Below are 15,392 nucleotides of genomic sequence, written 5' to 3'. Positions count from 1 at the left end.
AAATGTACCCCTGACCATTAGGTCCGGTCGCGGACGACTCTGGGGTTGTGGCGCTCATCTCGCTTTATTGGCCGAGGGAGCTGGCGTACAGCTTCCAGGTCATGTGACCAGCATGACTAAGCCGCTTCTGGCAAACCAGAGCAGTGTTACCTTCCCACTGGAGCAGTACCTATTTATCTACTTGCACTTTGATGTGCTTTCGAACTGCTAGGTTGGCAGGAGCAGGGACTGAGCATTGCGGGGCTTCGAGTAGGATCCATATGAACCTACCAGGACCCTCATCTTCTGAGGCCCTTCTTCGTGTGCCTCCTCCACAAGATGTCCAGAGGGTGGCAACACAAGAATGGGCCTTTTCTTCAGTGACTCCCTGTTTGTGGAATGCTCTCCCCAGGGAGGCTCACCTGGTGCCTTCATTACATATATTTAGGCGCCAGGCAGAAATGTTCCTTTTCAACCAGGCCTTTGGTTGATTGACATCTAATGCCTTTTTAAATGTGTTGTGGGAGGGGGGGGGGTTATTGGTTCGTTTTTGTTATGTATTTGGGTTTTTTTATCTTGCATATTTATGTTGTGAACTACCTTGAGATGTATGGATGAAGGGCGGTATACAAATTTAATAAATAAGTAAATAGGATCTGCTTAACCCAGTGGAGGCTGGTCCATTAGGGTGAATCGGGCTCCACTAGTCTCAGTCTGGCCTCACCTAACCCAGACCTGCCTGTCTTCTTACTTACAACCAGTCAGTGGTGAGGTGGCTCTGCCTTTCATCTGCTCTAGCGCCACCTACTGTTGGCCTCCTGGCCTCCTGCCCTATGGGCGGCAGATACCACTGGCTTAACAGTTCCGCTTCTCAAAATCTGTTCCCTTCCAACTTCTTTTCCTCTTCTGATGAAAAAAAGATGATGCAATTATCTACATCTTTTTCTCTCAAGTAGGAAGGTGTGCTGGTCCTGGGAGGATTGCCCGTGAACTTTATCTTCTGACCGTAACATCAATAAGGCGGAAGGGTTATGCATTGCCAAAAAGTAGATTCTGATCTGAAGGGAAGGGTCCCATCAGGCTTCGTGTGAGTGGCAGAATCGTGCAGTCTGCATGCCTGCGATGACACTGCTATGCACTTAAATATATATATATATCCAAAGTTCTGCAGGAAGAACAGCTGACCTGTAGATATTATGCAAATCATGCACATTTGCATTTACTTGCTTATTTTGCATATAATCCATTCCGCTTCTGTGAGTCAGAGGAGGGGCACTAGAAGCCTTGCCTGCCTCTCGTCCACCAAACTGTCTGCTGAGATTTTAGATGTGCTGAGCGGCTTTCATTACGTGGTTCCCCCCACCCACCCACACTCATCCTCCTATCTTGAGAGCTGGAAAAGCTAAAAAAAAAAAAAAAAAAAAACTTTTTTTTTTTAAGTACCTTGAAATTCTCTGGATGTTGAATTCTGCACTTGCTAAAAATGGCTGCCTTTGAGTTCCAGGATTGCAGGATCCTCACAGCTCCAGTCCTGTGAGCCCAGAGGCAAAAGATGCTTCCACTGACTTTACCTAACTGGCTCGTCCAAACAGGGGAAAAACAAGGCGTGTGTGCGTCCACTATGGGTGTGGCAGATATGGCATGCAACCTTCTGGGCCAATGGAGACTTGTCCAATAGGGCAAATGGACCAACCAAACACTTGCCTGCTTTCTTACTTGTATCCAGCCTGGCAGAGCGGGGTGAGTCGTGGGATGGCTCTGGCTGTCACCTTTCCCCTCCTAGAGATTAGTTTAGTCCCTGCAGAACACAGCAGGGAGGAGGGTGGAGACCCAACTAGAATTAGTTGATTTCACCTGTTTCTGGCTCCTTTTGCAGATGGCAACTCCCTTTCCACGCTTCCAGTTCAGATGCAGGGAACGCGCACCTGAGCGCCTGCAATGCAAGACTCTCTGAGACGACCTGCTCCCCTGTTTTTCCTGAGTTGTTTGCACAAAGTCTGCACTGGATGGTTATCTTGGCGATTTGCTGAGCGCACGTTCTGATTTGTTTCCATGGAAGACAGACCATGTTGCATCAAGCCATCACGATCTCACCTTTTTCAGATGCCTTTTCCTGCAGCTTACAGCAAAACCCTGCTTTTCTTTAAGTGGTAGCAGGTTTGTTGCACAAGGCCTTCCAAACCATTTTAATTGCCCAGTATGTGAAACGATAGTCTCCCCCCCCCAGCTAAAATTCCCAGCCCCCTTTAGAAACTACAGTTCCCAGTTCCAGTGAAGAGCAGAGGGGCTGGAGGCACAGCACGATAAAGTTAGAAGCCCGGAAGACTCCCTGGTTCCCATAGGAGGCAACTCCTAGGGGCCAAGGTCCCTTTGCCCGCCCCCCAATAAAATATTTGATGGGGCCATGCCCCCACAAAGGTTATAGCCATTGCCATTCAAATGGTGCGCGTGCTCCGCTTCTTGTGTTCGATTCTGCAGGATGGGGCTTACCTGCCCCCCCACCAAATATTTTATTCAAGTTGGCACCCCTGCTGGTTCCTTAGAAATCCAAACTGGGACAGGTTACAAAGCGTGGGAGGGGGGAGGCCGACTGGAGCGGGAACAGGAGGCGGGATGGATGTGGCGGCGGCGGCGGAGGGGGGGGGGGAATCGGCGTGGCAAGGATGTGCGCGCCTGCCTTGTCACCTCAGCTCCAAGAAGAACCAAACGAAGAGAGAGAGAGAGAGCGCGTCTGAATTCTCTTGATCAGATTCGGGGGTGCTACAACGCAGTCGCCTGACCCAATTATCAGAATGCACTCCCCCACTCCCCCGTCCTAAGTTAGGAGCGAGCGCCTTGAAGCTTCAAAGCGCTTTGTAGCTGCGCAAAAGCGCAGCGTGCGCCCCGGAAGAAAGGAAGCCGCCATCAAAAAGATCCCGCGCCTGGCGAGGCTTTCATCTTCCAGACACACAGACACACACACACACCAGCTGTCGCATCTCCAGCTCGTGTGTGTGTGTGTGTGTGTGTGTGTGATTTTGTGTGACACATAATGAGCCGTGCCTCCACTAGCCATTTATTTATTGCGCGCCCCTGCGCCGGAGTTGGCGAGGGTGGGTGTCTCAGGTCGGGGAAGTTCAAGCCCAGCCGTGGGAGGCCGGGCGCGTCTTTCATGCGGCCATCCGTGGGGGGGGGGGCAGCGTTCAAAGGAGAGGCGAGCACCAGGAAAAGAGCATTTTTGCCTTTGCAAAAGATAAGATTTGCAAGCGAGCGCGCTGGAAGGGAAAGCGATGGAATGGCTCATGCGGCAACGGCGGAGATAAATATTATCTTGTCAAGTCCAAGACTTAGGCGTGTGAGCCAGGGCGGGGACGGATCCACAGATGTTTTTGATTCCTTTGGCGTCACCGAGACGTGGGTGTAAAAACAAAAAAACCAGGAATCCAGAGCCAGGAGGGACCTGGGGCTGGAAGGACGAGCCTGACCTTAAGCAACTGCCTGGGATCGCATTCAACTTCACGCAGACTCGACGGGGTGGGATCGAGGAAGGCGCTCTCCTGCCTCCTTTCCTCGTTCTTCTGTCACTGATATCCTTCCTGCGAGAGACACGAAGGCTGTCAGAAAAGAGGGAGGGAGCGTTGCTCCCGGCGTGCAGACTCGTTCCAGTTTTGGCTCCGGGGGTAAAACAGGTCGGGCAGGGCTTTGCATTGTTTCAGGAACCTGCCAAACCTGCTCGACAGCGGTACAAAAGACGCGCGAGCGCGCGCTGCAGGGAAGTCAAGCTCCCTCGAACCACTTTTCAGTTCCCCTTAAAAACGATGGTTGTCAGCCTCGACGTGCGGTCTCTCAGTCCCATAGACTGCTAGTTATAAAGGCAGATTCAGCCGTTTCCTGAAAGCCTCAACACCATAGTCTAAAGCACATAGCTTCCCCCAAATAAGGAATTTAAGGGAACAATTCTGACTCTTCGGCTGCATATGCTTTACCCTTTACTCCGACTCTTGTGCGCTCCTACTGCTAGTTTTTGAAGCTGAGTGCACATGACATTAGCCACAATCCATATGCACCCTGTAGCTTCTTGAGAAATGCTGCTCTTTGAGGCATTTCTCCGCAAACCTACTTCTGTCCGATTTGAAAACCTAAGCCGCATTTGGTTTACAGAGGTGCGTACATTTGAGACAGTCATTGCGCATGTGCAGATGACAGCTTTGTTGAATAGGAGTTTGGGTGGGTGGAGATATATCCCCAACCCACTCTCTGGTGTGTACAGCAATGTTAAAAAGTGGCATGAAACAAACAGAAGCCGCTAATGTGGCCACTGCCTGTGTGTTATGGACTAGTTGGACACAGAGAAATGGTGGGAGTCACCAGCTGGGGAACCAGCAAGAGAAGAAGACTCCGAGCCCAGGGAGTCATGGTGGGATGACAATGAGTGGTCAGAGGGAGAAGAGGGAAGCTGAAGAGGTAACAGGGCTTAGTGAGCTGGGAGAGCCTGTGGCAGAGAGAAGTCCAGAATCGGGGGCAGAAGCAGAGGCTGGAGAGCAGCAGGGTCAAGAGGCAGAGATGAGCCAGGTTGCTGAAGAGTCACGGGTGTCTCCTCCTGCGACAAGCTTTTCTCTCCCATGGTCTCCCAGAACCAGAAGAGGTATGAAAAGGGCGGAGAGATCGGTGATGTGCAGACCTCACCTCTGATTGCTTGGAGAAAGCCCTGGAGAGGAGGAGACTTAGGCAGCTGTGGGGACCGTCAGTCTCAGCAACTGCTTCATGGGGCAAGACCTACTGGAGATGAGTGTCTGTGCTCATTAGGGTACGGACGCGGGTGGCGCTGTGGTCTAAACCACTGAGCCTCTTGGGCTTGTTGATAAGAAGGTCAGTCAGCTCATTAGGCCTGACACTTCTATGCCAATTGTGTTTTTGGTAATGAAGAGTTAACTCCAACTTGCAGGGTGTGATTTACTGCTGGCTCGCTTCTGATACTAGGTGTGGTGGGGAGGAGGCAGGGAAGAGGATGCCAGCTCCAGCAAGCCCTGTTTCTTAGAAGTTTTGGGATCCAACAGATATTTGCAGCCTTCAGATCAGGAAAGCCTAGCCCTCATCCTCAGACAGCTCTATGTGGGATGTGCTGTGATTCCAAGGCAACAAACAAAAATACCCTCTGTATGTGCTCAGAGGAGTTACCGTCCACACCATTAAGTCACCTGTTTGTGGGCTTGGAAACAATTTACGAGCGTTGTCTGCGGTGAGCAATAGTTCCGGATCCTTTCATGCCAGCCTACCCAAAATTAACAACTGTGATGGCACAAAGTATATAAAGCCTGGAGCTGACCCATCCCCCCTCCTTGCCTCTCTGCCAGCCCCTGAGATAGGCCCCTGCCCCTCCTTGTTCCATGCCCAGAGGGGGAACGCACTGACTCAACCTTCTGGTTTCAATGCTCAAAGCCAGCACCCAAAAATGCCAAGTTCAGCAAAGCTGGAGGGAGGCCGTGGTGAGGCTGGGCAAGGGTGTGGGCACCGGCGAGCTTGGGAAAGGCCTCACTCGTTTCTGCACAGGAGCTGGCTCATCGAGAGCAGAAACAGGCTTGGCACCGCCTTTGCCTGGGGAAGTTGGCACCCTTGGCATAGAAACAGGCAGACTGTTCCCACCAGTGTTTCACTGCCAGTTGGCCCATCACACACACACACACTCCTCCTTGGCTGATTGGCACACACGAAAACAGGGCCTTATCATAAGCTACGTCCTTGGTTTCCTCTCTTCCTACAGAGCCCAGAGGAGAAAAAAGCTAGGAGAATTCCCATCGCCAGTTTCCAAAAATTGGGTTACCACTGTTCTGAGGGGCAGAGAGAGAGGTGTGAGCGTCTAACCGCAGCAGGAATCAAAAAGTCATCTTCCTCAATCTAAGCATCTCCACGGCCCAGATGGTCACGTTCTCACGGCGAGTGTTGCAAAGACGATGTAGAACGGAAAAAGAGAGACGGGGAGTGCCAAATGTTAGCATTGCCACTGTTACCCCCCACCAGCTCCCATGGGCACCACCTCCACTGAGTGAGGAAAATGCACTCCGCAACTACTCAGAGGCACTCTCTCCATTATTTATGCTGCAATCCTGTACCCACTTCCCTGGGAGCAAATGAACTCAATGGGGACTTGCTTCTGTGTAGACATTTACAGAATTTTCCTATGGGCTTTGCTTATGGGCTGAGCTTCTGGGACTTATCGCTTGCACCCAACCTGTCAGGGCTGGAGCCAGACACAGAAAGAAAAGGAGCTGTCTGGTGCCAGTGAAGTTAACTCTTTGTTCAAGGAAACAAAACAAACTTGGCCTCCTTGTAGTCTCAGCAACCCTTCCCAGTAGGCCTTTCCCCTATGGGGCACTTGCCAGAACTAAAGGTCCCTGACCTCCACCCTCCTCTCCCGGATGTTTCCCAAGCAGTTTCAAACCGGGTCTGCGCACCTCTGGCCTCTGTTACACTAGTTTCATTACTCTGCAAGTTATTGGAGACTAGGCAAGAGGAGAGCCTGTCGCAGCAGGAGACTCACTGGATTATTCAACAGCACATTGACCCCCTCGTCTGCTTCAGCCTCAGAGTCTGAACTGCTCCCTGTCACCGGCTCTTCTTGCTCACTATACCCTGCTGCCTCTTCAGCATCCAACTCCTCCTCCCAATCTTCTCGCTCTGACCTCTCCTCAGTGTCCCACCACCAATCCCCTGGCTCTGAGCCTTCCTCCTTTGGGTTTTCCCTTGCGGGTTCCCCAGCTTCTGCCTCCCACCACTCCTCTTCACCCAGCCAGTCCCTGACACAAACTGACAGCTGCATACTCCATACTAGAATCCTTTACCCCTCATCTCCTACAAAGGATATTTTTGTGGGGTGGTGAGATGGGTCAACAGACTGTGTTCATCATGAGGAAAAGGCAGCCCATACATGCCCAGCAGCTTTTGCTTTCAATATGACTCGTCCCGCTCCAGGGCTGCCATGTTTCCTCCCAGCCTCATAGTTCCTGTGCATGTTTTACTTGAGAGCAAGTCCTCCTGCGGTCCCAAGGCGAGGCCCGGCTCAAACGAAACCCTAATCACAGGCCTGAACAGGCTACCTGGGGTAGCCTTCTGGGAAAGAACGTAAGTGCGCTGCTGTTAACCTAGAGAGACCTGAGACAACACACACACACCTTACAATTCCCCATTCCTTAGAAATTACTCTCATGGCTAAGTGACATCTGCTGCGCTCTCTCTGTGTGTTTTGCCTTCTCCTAGATGTGGAATGGGATGAGCTGATAGGACGTAGTCATGCTCATTAAGAATTAAAAAATAGAAGCCCCGTCTTCTCTGCCAAGCCTGCTGCAACATGCAAGAGAAATTTAAAGCCATGCAGCTGAAGGTTGGAAAATAGCAAGTCTGCTGTTCTCCTGGCTACAAGAAGAAAGGATTGGTAGGAGAAGCCTGGTTGGTTCTCACTTCTATGTTGACTCCAGAGCCTACCACAATTGTGCCTTGGGGGTTGATTCATTTCTATACTAGCCTTGTGTTGTTTGTGAATTCTAATGAACAAACAAGCAGCTTTGATCAAAAATTTCATTGAATTATATCCACACAAAGATGGAAACCTGTTCCCGGATGTCAGGAACCACCACGCAAAATTTGGTGAACTTATCTCAAGAGGTTTACAAAAGCATAGCAAAGAGACGTTTTAAAACATACAGGGTGAGATCCGATTAAATAGATCTTCTCATGCAAAGACTTTGGGCTGTGCAAAGGACTTTCCCATCCCGTTCCCTGTGCACCCACACCCCCCATTCACCCTAAATCTTTTTTTTTTTTTTGGTGGGGTTCCTCCCAACCTTTGGAGCAGATTTGGGGAGGCTGTGTGAGGCACATGGGGAGAGGAAGGGGAAGCCGTATTGCCCAAGCAGAAATCCTTGCGCTGGTAGATCTGGTAGAATCCTGCTCACAGCACATTTGAACAAATTTAGGTACCACTTCATAATAAGAGATACTCAATGAAGTGGTGAATGACAAGGAAGGATAAAACACATCAGGATAAAGTGTTAGCGGAACTTGCTGCTTAAAGTGGGACAAAACAAAGGGTCACGGACTTCCTGGACCTTTAGGAGGCATTTTTGGCAAGTGTGGCTCCTCTTTCATTCCTCTATGATGAGTTTTGCATCCAACGAAACCCTTTTCTGCACCCTTCTGGCCTCTGCCTTTAGCCAACCTGCTGCTACTTTGGTTCCATTAATTCTTTCTCGGCTGGAAAATTAGTAAATTGTTCTTTTTGAGAACACCAGAAGTCTCAGTCTCTCTTTCTCTTTCTCTTTCTCTCTCTCTCTCTGTGCAAAGACTGTCCAAGAAGCTCATATTGTCGAACAGAGGAGGAAGCAGAACAGTATCTTAAGTGGAGCACGTTAACAATCGAAAGATGTGGCAGTAGCCACTCGATCGCATGGCTTTAAAAAGAAAGGGGGGGGAGTATTGGGCAAAGCTCAGGAAGAACATCCGTTTCCTCTAATAGTGAACTAAAGCGGTGAGTGCTGATGGGAATGGAACCAGCACAAGGCTGATGAGAAACAAGAGTCTATATTAGCAGGTGGTGTGTGTGTGTGTGGACTGCTGTATTTGTAAGTGCTTTTTTAAAACACTCCCTTGGAGCCCAATGAGAACTGAGCATACTTGGTAGACGTTGAGAGTCAGCTGGAAAGAAGAATGGAAAACCTGGGGGTGGGGGAGCCCTAATGGAGCTGTGCATAGATTGCAATAATACTAGCACTGTACATAGCTGGCTGGCTGGAAAGCTGAACAGGTGCTCTCCTGCAAAGAGGGGCACACACACTGCAACATTTTGTCGCAGGTCTCCATTCAGTTACATAATGAGTAGTATATGAATGGAATCTTTGTGTACACCTTTGTGTACAGAAATCAGAGAGAGAGAGAGAGAGAGAGAGAGAGAGAGAGAGAGAGAGAGAGAGAGAGGAAGTCATCATCTTGATGCCCTTATTTTGAGCACCCGGCAGCTCACAAATGACAGGGGGTGAATTAGATTAGGGGTGGGGAACCTGTAGCCCTTGGCCTAATGTCATGCAGGTGGCAGGGAGAGTAGAAGAAAAGTGGGCGGCCCTCCTACTTGGGGCTGGTGCCCCTCCCTCCACTGGCATGTGGCTCCAGACAGATTGCATCGCTAAGAGAATGAGGTCCTTGGCAAAACAAACAAACAAAATGTGTGTGTGCGAGCGCACACACAAACACAAACACACACACACACACACACCAAGTTCCCCACCCCTAGAGCAGAATTATAAAATTGTAGAGTTGGAAGGGACTCCATGAGTCATCTAGTCCAACTTTTATATTCTGATTTTGTTCTGTGAACCGCCCTGAGACCTTCGGGTATAGGGCGGTACATAAATTCAATTAAAGCAACAACAACAACAACAACAACAACTCCCTGCAGCTAACAGAATCAGTAGATGGTCTGATTCAGCAGGAAAGCTGAAAAGTATTCTCAAAATCCCCCATCCCCTTTTATTGTTAAGTGGGCACCCAAATCTTTTGGGGGGGGGTGCTTTGAGGACGCTCTCTCTTGTTTTCTTGCAACCAGTACCTTCCCTTCTTACATTTTTATATGTACAGATACAGCTTTCGCATAAACGCTGGGCTTCCTTTTCCTTTCTTTTTTTAAGAGCAAGCTGAGGTTCTCAGTAAGCTGATTTCTGCAGAAAGCTGTAAGGATATAAGGGGGGACTGGTCAGGTCAGGTCAAAAGGTCTACCTAGTCCAGCATCTTAAAAAGCAGAGACATCACCTTGCCGACAAAGGTCCGTATAGTTAAAGCTATGGTTTTCCCAATAGTGATGTATGGAAGTGAGAGCTGGACCATAAAGAAGACTGATCGCCGAAGAACTGATGCTTTTGAATTATGGTGCTGGAGGAGACTCTTGAGAGTCCCGTGGACTGCAAGAAGATCAAACCTATCCATTCTAAAGGAAATCAGCCCTGAGTGCTCACTGGAAGGACAGATCCTGAAGCTGAGGCTCCAGTACTTTGGCCACCTCATGAGAAGAGAAGGCTCCCTAGAAAAGACCCTGATGCTGGGAAAGATGGAGGGCACAAGGAGAAGGGGACGACAGAGGATGAGATGGTTGGACAGTGTTCTCGAAGCTACTAACATGAGTTTGGCCAAACTGCAGGAGGCAGTGGAGGACGGGAGTGCCTGGCGTGTTCTGGTCCATGGGGTCACGAAGAGTTGGACACGACTAAATGACTAAACAACAACAGTCCAGCATCCTTTTCTCACAGCTGCCAAACAGAAGCCCAAAAGCAAGGCCTGAAATTCCTTTGGTCCTGCAGAACCGCAGCATAAAACAGCACATACTGTGGTCCTGTAGGATTGAGACTGGGGATCAAATCGCTGCCCAGCCACTCTCCCTTAGTTTCCTCCCTGAAAAATGAGAATAGCAACAATGCAAGTGTCCATCATCACTGGGAATACAAACAAGGCAGAAAAAAACCCAAGCTATCTGTCTATCATTTTTACCTGTTAAAATGATGTAAAAGTAAAACACCACAAAAGTCAATACTGTACACACTCAACAGCCAGCGGTATAAGGCATCCATTGCTACCACTGCAGAAAATCAACGCAAGGAAACATCACCAGTGCATGATGTGGTTTATGGTCTTTCTCTTAGGTAGCATAAAAAAGGATTAGATAACTCTGCATTAGATTGGGCTAATCAACAGATTTTGGCTAGGGAGCATCAAGATGCAGGGGCAGTCTAGCCCTGGATACGAGATGCTGGGGTCAAAGAACAAGTTGCCTTCATGAGTTGCTTGTTGCAATCTTCCTAAAAGAATCCAGCGGAGCTTATGGAAATGGGATCTTGGTCTGATCCAGCACTGCAGTTCTGCTGGCACATACATGCAAAAATTTCACATGTAGTTTTTATTAAGAAAAAATGCCGCCCTTGATTCTGTATTCGCCATCCCTAATAAGAAACCTTCTCTTATCCACAAAATAATGAAAAGGAGCAGGACGAAGAAAGAAACCCACCCAACACTATTTTCGTCTCATGGGGTGCAAGTACAGAGAGGCATTTAAATTGCCTTAAATTGCTGCACTCAGCAACCTTGAGCGTGTACCCAATGGCAACAGTGGTTGGATGGGGAGACCTACCCCTTTTTCTCCACTCCACAGCAAATATTTGGGATAAGTGTCTGTTTAGTCCAGACAGACCCCAGCAACACTCACAAAGCCAAGGAAAGGATCCTTGATTTGACAGTATCAAAACACTGATGCAGAAAATTCTTTTCCCCTCGGTTTCCAGCAAAGGAGCTACTGCCAGGGCAACAGAGAGCAGCCCACCCCCTTGCACAAGAAAGAAAAATGCCGTCAAAATCTTTGCTGTATTATGTGTATGTCAAAACATAACCCTTTGCAGGTCAACGACGCTTCGCGGTATCTAGACCGATTTCCCAACGGGGAGAAAACATAGAATTAAAATTCTGCTCACTATAAACACCATCGCTTCATCCAGTGCCCTCCTGCATTATTATTATTTTTTGTGAATCTGTTGTGCTGCCAAAGAGCTGCTGAATTTGGCCTGCTGCTTTTCATCCGTGCTTGGAGCCTGTTTTCTGTACCTGGGGCATCTGGCAAGAGTAAAAGAAGTGGAATTAGAGTGGAGACGAGGGTATCCACAAGCATGGGCAGAGTGTTTGTTCTGTGAGTCATCACAGCACACATTCTCTCCCCCACCCCCCACTTATTTAGGAAAGACTTTCAGGGCAGAAACTGTGACTTCCAGGCAGGTACTTCTCTTTCAGGCTGCAATTCAAGCAGTGGCGTAGCGTGGAAGGTGCTGGGGGGGCATGGCCCCGGGCACAAAATTCTGAGGGGGTACAACAAGGTTTCCTGAAGCAAGCGCTGGCTTCCATGGGGATCCCTGCCCCACCCAGCAACACAGCTCAGGCCCACAGTGAGCAGGCACAGATGGAGGGAGGTGGGTAGGCAAAGGGACGACCACCGCACGGCACGGCACTCTTCTCCATGGGCACCGGGGGGGGGGATTCACCTGCCAAGGCCCATGTCAGCTGGCCAGGCCCCTCCTCCCTGTGCGGGCACATGGCATAGTGCAGCTCAGTGCAGTCCTGCTTGGCTGTGTGTGTGTGTGTGGTCCAGTGGCACCAGCAGCTTGCCCACCCTGGTCACCGGCAACCCACGCTACACCACCGAATTCAATAAACAATTGACTGGAAGTAAGTGGCAGTGAATTCAGTACCTCCGAGTAGACAGGCATACGATTTCACTGTTAGTTATCTACAGGACCGAGCGGATTTAATGTAGGAAATGGCTCTTCTACCTTTCGCAGTGGTACTGGAGAGAGAATTTGGGCAGCTGTAACTTTTCATCTCCACAGGAAGGAAAACCCAGCATCTGCTGAAATAATGATTTGGAGAATAAGGGAGATAATCAAGGAAGGTTGCCACCCAGACACAAATTGGTCTGGTCTGACTGGATTTTTATTTTTTATTTAATCTTCTGGGCCTGTTGCCAAAACCGGAGGATGAGCAATGTTAAGATGATGAAGAAGAAAAACCCAGCTGAGTCTGTCGCTGCCGTCACAGCACGGGCACCTGTATGCGAAGGTGTCGCACTGGAGCGATGGGCTGCATTTGCGTCGGAGCCGCCAAGTGTCATCCCATCCCAGGTCGCCCAAAAGGCAGCACGGCATTGGTTGACACAGCTGTAGGGCACGTAGGCTGGAGAAGAGGGAGGCTGCTAGATCCCACGACACAGAACAGCCACGTGAGATCCAGCAAGGATCATTCCATCATCATAAATAAAAGACGTTCTGCACGTGCTCAGAGGCACTTGGCTTGTGGGACACACGCGCACACACAGATAGTTCCTCTTTCACTCTGCACATGCTAGGAGGCACACAGCCCTAGGTGTCAAGGCCTGCTAATTAAAGGTATGTTGCCTCCTCCACTGTCAGAGGCAATAGTGGTTTCTGGGAATCGCAACTGGAGAGTGCTGGTGCGCTCCTGCCTTGCTTATGGGCCTCCCATGGGCATCTGTTTGGCCACTGTGATAACAGGATGCTGCCTTTGGCTTGCCCCAACAGAGCTTGTGTGTTCCAGACCCCCCCCAAGTGTCCCTATTTTCCAGGGACATTCCCGGATTTCAATACAATACAATACAATACAATATAATTATAATATAATATAATATAATATAATATAATATAATATAATATAATATAATATAATATAATATAATATAATATAATATTTATTATTTGTACCCCGCCCATCTGGCTGGATTTCCCCAGCCAATCTGGGCGGCTTCCAACAAAAATCAAATACAAAAATATCACACATTAAAAGCTTCCCTAAACAGGGCTGCCTTCAGATGTCCTCTAAATGTCTGGTAGTTGTCTATCTCTTTGACATCTGAAGGGAGGAAGTTCCACAGGGCAGGCGCCACTACCGAGAAGGCCCTTTGCCTGGTTCCCTGTAGCTTTGCTTCTCGCAGTGAGGGAACCGCCAGAAGGCCCTCGGCGCTTATGACGTTCCTATTTTCACTGGAGAAATGTTGCAGGGTATCAAGTTATGCAACCCTCTAGCCAAACTCTACAAGTTTTAGAAGGCACCTGAAGTCAGCCCTGTATGGGGAAGTTTTTTTTTTAAAAAAACATTTTATTATGTTTCTATACAGTGCTTTTTTCTAAAAAAAAATGTTTAGGGGTACTCTCGTTTTGACTCAAGAAAATCACCATTTTATAGTTCAAATGGGGGAAAATAAATACAGTAAATGGACAAAAGTACAAAGATTCACAAAATGTTTAGGGGTATGTGTCACCCCCAGAAAAGAAGCACTCTTTCTATATATGTTGGATGCTGCCTGGAGTGGCTGCAGCAGCCCACTCAAATAGGCAGGGTATAATAATAATAATAATAATAATAATAATAATAATAATAATAAGAAGAAGAAGAAGAAGTAGTAGTAGTAGTAGTAGTAGTAGTAGTATGGAATAGAATGCCCCTATTTTCATTGGAGAAATGTTGGAGGGTAGTATGGGATCCCTGAATGCCTTTGCAGCCTGAATATGCACCGCTTTGCTGAAGTGCTGAAACAATGAGCACATTTACTTCACTTCCTTCCTCATGCTGCCAGCCACAGCCACCTGTCCACCTTTTCGGCTCCCATTATGAGGACGCGAGGAGCTCTGTTGGGAGGTGTGAGTCGAAAAACGTCTAAAAATGATTTCATGGCCGGTGCTAGGTGAAGTCATTGGCCCTCGGGAAAGGCCGGTATGTCGCAGGACGTAATGAGAACCCTGGGATGGTTATCCTCAGCACACCTGAGCCTGTGGAATGCTCATAAACCCGTTGCCAGGGAGTGGCGCACGGTTGCTAGGTGGGTGCTGGCCACAGGTGGAGCCCCGCTGTCATGTGACTGGCGGTGAATAAGCCCAGCTTTTGTGCCAAAGGGCTTCAGGGAAGAGTTGAGCTGGGTGGGGCCTCTGCTAGAAGAAACTGGAAGGGGGGGGGAAAGGAAGGAGGAGCTCGCAATACTCAACATTACTCAGTGGGAATGTGGGAGGGGAGCACCCTGCAGATTTTATACCTTGCACAGCAATCCAAGACGTGGCAGGGGTGGGGAGACACAGAATTTACCCTTGCGTTACAGGGCTCATCCACAGTGGAGTTGAACGTGCATTTGAAGCAGACTGTGTCTCTTGTTGTTGTTGCATCCACTTCCTCCCAGTGTGGTGTAGTGGTTAAGAGCGGTAGGCTCGTAATCTGGTGAACCGGGTTCGCGTCTCCGCTCCTCCACATGCAGCTGCTGGGTGACCTTGGGCTAGTCACAATTCTCTGAAGTCTCTCAGCCCCACTCACCTCACAGAGTGTTTGTTGTGGGGGAGGAAGGGAAAGGAGAATGTGAGCCGCTTTGAGACTCCTTCGGGTAGTGATAAAGCGGGATATCAAATCCAAACTCTTCTTCTCCCTGCCAAATTTGGGTTTTCCCAATCCATGGATAATCGGCAAGAAAAACCAGCATCCCACATAAAATCCCACATGGCCCAACTGTGGACGTGCTGAAGTTCATTGCATGGGCATCGTGGCTTGTTCTTACAACTGTAACGACATTTCGCTGGGTGCTATATCTATTGCATCCCTTACCCTCCAAGGTCTACATTTTGTTTCCATCAGCCGAAAGGATGCAGCCTGCCTTTTTCTACTGGCTGCTGCCCAAAGCACACCCACGGTATCTTCATTTAAAAACTCCTCTGCACAGAACTCTTGGGCAAAATGGCTACACACAGTATATCTCGAAATCTGGTCTTGCAGGTATGGGAGGAGGAGAAAGGAAGCAGCAACCTTTCATGTGTGCGGCTCCAAACCACTGCCCAGCTTTTTAAATTATTTAAATTATTTTT

This window comes from Lacerta agilis, chromosome 14, assembly GCF_009819535.1.
Source record: "Lacerta agilis isolate rLacAgi1 chromosome 14, rLacAgi1.pri, whole genome shotgun sequence".
Taxonomy (NCBI): Eukaryota; Metazoa; Chordata; class Lepidosauria; order Squamata; family Lacertidae; genus Lacerta; species Lacerta agilis.
Note: the sequence above shows the minus strand (reverse complement) of the source record.